Source organism: Chlorocebus sabaeus, chromosome 15 (assembly GCF_047675955.1).
Source record: "Chlorocebus sabaeus isolate Y175 chromosome 15, mChlSab1.0.hap1, whole genome shotgun sequence".
Classification (NCBI taxonomy): Eukaryota; Metazoa; Chordata; class Mammalia; order Primates; family Cercopithecidae; genus Chlorocebus; species Chlorocebus sabaeus.
Window position 1 is genome coordinate 12,386,593 of NC_132918.1, and position 4,569 is coordinate 12,391,161.

Here is a 4,569-nt window from a genome sequence, read left to right on the forward strand (position 1 = left end):
CGACCAAGTTGGAAAACATTCTGGAAACCTCTCCAAAGGCAACTTTTCCCACTTCCACGACATCTATTAACTTTTTCGTGTCTGTGGCAGGAGTGTGAGGGCCCTCCCCAGGGGAGGTGAGAATGAACAGTTTCAACAATGAAAAGTGTTAGTAGAGTCACTTTCCTCCTCGGCACTATGTAGACCAACACAAAGCCTGGCTCTTTCTGGACTCAAGTAGAAAGGAGGTCTCTGCTCATGATTTCATGGTATCAGCTTTGTAGCATGCAGCTGGATTAATTTTTATGAGCCCTTAGAGTATATCATTTACCAAGTTGTAAGTGCAATCAGGTTGCCTGACTTCCCAGAAACTAGGTTCATGAGATAGTGCTGAGCCTTTCCAGGTGAATGAATGACCAGAATGAAAACCCTTCCTAGCCCTTCACTGAACCGTGGCTCTCGAGGGTGTAGTTCTGCATGTATCACTGGGCCGCAGAAATGTTTTCCAGTCCAGCTCACAGCGCTACGCACACAGCAACTCCTTCTCCATCTGAAGAGGACATTTATAGGGCACACACAGCTGTCCAAAGAGGAACAACTCCTTCAGCAGTGCACTTTAGGCTTGGCTTTTGTGAGAGAAGAGTAAACACAAGCTTTGTGGAAGTTAAAGATAAGAAAATACTGCGTCCTGGCTACAGGTCCAAGTCCAATCTCTTACACTCACAGAGCCCATCCTTTGAGTCATCAGCACAGAGCTTACCAGCCCTTGCAAGTAAGCATTCTCTCAGAATCTCAGGCTCTGATTCTAATCCTGAGTTAGGCTAGACAGCACACTTGCCACCACCCCGTCTTCGGCGTCAGGAGCTGATAGGCCAAATGTATATCGGGTTCATAATTGCTGGGATGATTTTTTCACATTCAATTTTGCATCTTTTTTTCTTTTTTTTTTTTTTGAGACGGAGTGTCACTCTGTCCCCCAGGCTGGAGTGCAGTGGCTCCATCTTGGCTCACTGCAACCTCTGCCTCCTGGGTTCAAGCAGTTATCTGCCTCAGCCTCCTGAGAAGCTGGGATTACAGGCACACACCACCACGCCCGGCTAATTTTTTGTGTTTTTAGTAGAGATGGGGTTTTGCCATCTTGGTCAGGCTCATCTTGAACTCCTGACCTCAAGTTATCCACCCTCCTTAGCCTTCCAAAGTGATGGGATTACAGGCATGAGTCACTGTGCCCAGCCTGGATTTTTATCTTCTATAATTTTGAGAGAATAGAAAAGCAAGGTACAAATGCACTTTATAGCACTCTATCAGGTACTCTGAAAAAAAAAGTGAACTGTCAGGCCAGGCACAGTGGCTCATGTCTGTAATCCCAGCACTTTGGGAGGCCTAGAGGGTCGGTTCACTTGAGCCCAGGAGTTCAAGACCAGCCTGGGCAGCATAGCAAGACCCCATCGCTATAAAAAAGAAAAAAGTTTTCTAAATAGAAATTATAAAGTAACTTAAGAGTATAAGTTGATGGCCGGGCGCAGTGGCTCACGCCTGTAATCCCAGCACTTTGGGAGGCCGAGGTGGGTGGATCACAAGGTCAGGAGATCGAGACCATGGTGAAACCCCGTCTCTACTAAAAAATAGAAAAAAATTAGCCGGGCGCAGTGGCGGGCACCTGTAGTCCCAGCTACTCGGGAGGCTGAGGTAGGAGAATGGCGTGAACCCGGGAGGCGGAGCTTGCAGTGAGCCGAGATTGCGCCACTGCACTCCAGCCTGGGCGACAGAGCGAGACTCCGTCTCAAAAAAAAAAAAAAGAGTATAAGTTGATTGTTTGTAGGCCAGGTGTGGTGGTTCACGCTTGTAATCCCAGCACTTTGGGAATCCGAGGCAGGTGGATCACCTGAAGTCAGGATTTCAAGACCAGCCAGGCCAACATGGTGAAACCCCATCTCAACTAAAAATACAAAAATCAGCTGAGTGTGGTGGCACACACCTGTAATTCCAGCTATTTGGGAGACTGAGGCAGGAGAATAAATTGAACCTAGGAGGCAGAGGTTGCAGTGAGCCAAGATCTCACCACTGCATTCCAGCCTGGGCGACAAAGTGAGACTTGGTCTCAAAAAATAAATAAATAGTCCGGGTGCAGTGGCACACGCCTGTAATCCCAGCACTTTGGGAGGCCGAGGGAGGCAGATCACCTGAGGTCAGGAGTTTGAGACCAGCCTGACCAACATGGAGGAACCCCATCTCTACTAAAAACACAAAATTAGCCAGGCGTGGTAGTTGGGCAGTAATCCCAGCTACTTGGGAGGCTGAGGCGGGAGAATCGCTTGAATCCAGGAGGTGGAAGTTACAGTGAGCTGAAATCATGCCATTGCACTCCAGCCTGGGCAACAACAGCGAAACTCCATCTCAAAAGATAAATAAATAATAAATAAATAAAAATTTAAAAATAAAAAATAATAATTGGATTGTTTGTAAAACAGAGGACAAATGCTTGATGTGATGATACCCCATTTAACTGATATGATTATTATGAATTGTATACCTGTATCAAAATATCTCATGTATCTCGTAAATATATACACCTACTATGTACCCACAAAAATTTCAAAACACAAAATAACATGAACCAAGGACTTTAGCAGATGCATCACTAAAGAAGATTTAGGCTCTATCACCTGCCACCACTGCCAGGGCCAAAGTGGTTCACTGAGCTGTGAAAACACATTCCAGATGCTGGGAACTCACGCCTCCAATCTCAGATGCTGTGTCCAGCAAAGGCTTCGTGGTTCTGGCCTACAGTGGCAGGCTGGACACCTCCTGCATCTTGTTGTGGCTGAAGGAACAAGGCAATGACAGCAGTACCTACCTGGGCAACACCAGCCAGAAGGAAGACTTCGAGGAAGCCAGGCACTGAAGCTTCGGGCCAAAAAGGTGTTCATTGAGGATGTCAGCAGAGAGTTTGTGGAGGAGTTCATCTGGCTGGCCATCCAGTCCAGTATGCTGTATGAGGACCACTACCTCCTGGGCAGCTCTCTCCCCAGGCCCTGCATCACCCGCAAACAAGTAGAAATCACCCAGCAGGAGGGGGCCAAGTGTGTGTCCCATGGCACCACGGGTAAGGGCAATGATCAAGTCCGATTCAGCTCACCTGCTACTCGCTGGCCCCCCCCAGATGAAGGTCATTGCTCCCTGGAGGATGTCCAAGTTCTACAATCAGTTCAAGGGCCGCAACAATCTGATGGAATATGCAAAGCCACATGGGATTCCCATCCCAGTCACTCCCAGAAACCCGTGGAGCATGGATGAGAACCTCGTGCACATCAGCTATGAGGCTGGAATCCTGGAGAGCCCCAAGAACCAAGCGCCTCTAGGTCGCTGCATGAAGACCCAGGACCCATCTAAAGCGCTCCCAAAAACCCTGACATTCTCGAGATTGAGTTCACAAAAGGGGTCCTGGTGAAGGTGACCAATGTCAAGGATGGCACCATCCACCAGACCTCCTTGGAGCTCTTCGTGTACCTGAACGAAGTCGTGGGCAAGCACCGTGTTGGCCGTATTAACATCATGGAGAACCGCTTCATTGGAACGAGGTCCCGAGGTATCTACAAGACCCCAGCAGGCACCATCCTTTACCATGCTCATTTAGACATTGAGGCGGTCACCAGGAAGTGTGCAAAATCAAACAAGGCCTGGACTTGAAATTGGCTGAGCTGGTGTACACCGGTTTCTGGCACAGTCCTGAGTGCGAATGTGTCCACCACTGCATCACCAAGTCCCAGGAGTGAGGAGAAGGGAAAATGCAGGTGTCTGTCCTCAAGGGCCAGGTGTATATCCTCTGTGGGAGTCCCCTCTGTCTTTCTACAATGAGGAGCTGGTGAGCATGAATGTGCAGGGCGATTAGGAGCCAATCGATGCCACCGGGTTCATCAACATCAATTCCCTCAGGCTAAAGGAATATCACCATGTCCAGAACAAGGTCACTGCCAAATAGACCCCTGTACAATGAGGAGCTGGGGCCTCCTCACTTTGCAGATCCCCCAAGTACCGGCACCAATTGTTGTGATAATTTGTAACTGTGGCTTGTTCTCCCTGGCTGGTAGAGGACTGGGGCTGCCAGCCTCCAGTTTTGTTCCCTGGTCCCCCTGAAGCCTGCAAAAGTGGTCAGCGAAGGGAAGGGGGAGAGGCAGCTGCAGTGGGGAGCCATAAAATGACAATTTTTAAAATATACATTTATAAAAGAAGAAGATCTACAAGAAGATAAGCCTATGAAAGATGCTCCACATCATATGTCATCAGAGAAATACAAATTAAAACAACGATGAGATATGCACCTATTACAGTGACCAAAACCTGGAAGGCTGAAAACACCAAATACTGGCAAGAATGTGGAGCAAGAGGACTCTCATTCACTGCTGGTGGAAATGCAAATCGGTACAGCCACTTCGGAAGGCAGTTTGCAGTTTCCAACAAAACTAGACGTATTCTTACCATACACTTCAGCCGTCATGCTCTTTGGTAGTGACCCAAATGAACTGAAAACTTATGTCCACACAAGAACTTGGCTCACTGCAACCTCTGCCTCCCAGGTTCAAGCGATTC

At 48.2% G+C, this 4,569-nt stretch overlaps 1 pseudogene; it reads left to right on the forward strand.

The window, feature by feature from the left end:
* The first annotated feature begins 477 nt into the window (after window positions 1-477).
* On the forward strand, window positions 478-4,066 carry LOC103221329 (argininosuccinate synthase pseudogene; annotated as a pseudogene).
* Window positions 4,067-4,569: the final 503 nt, after the last annotated feature.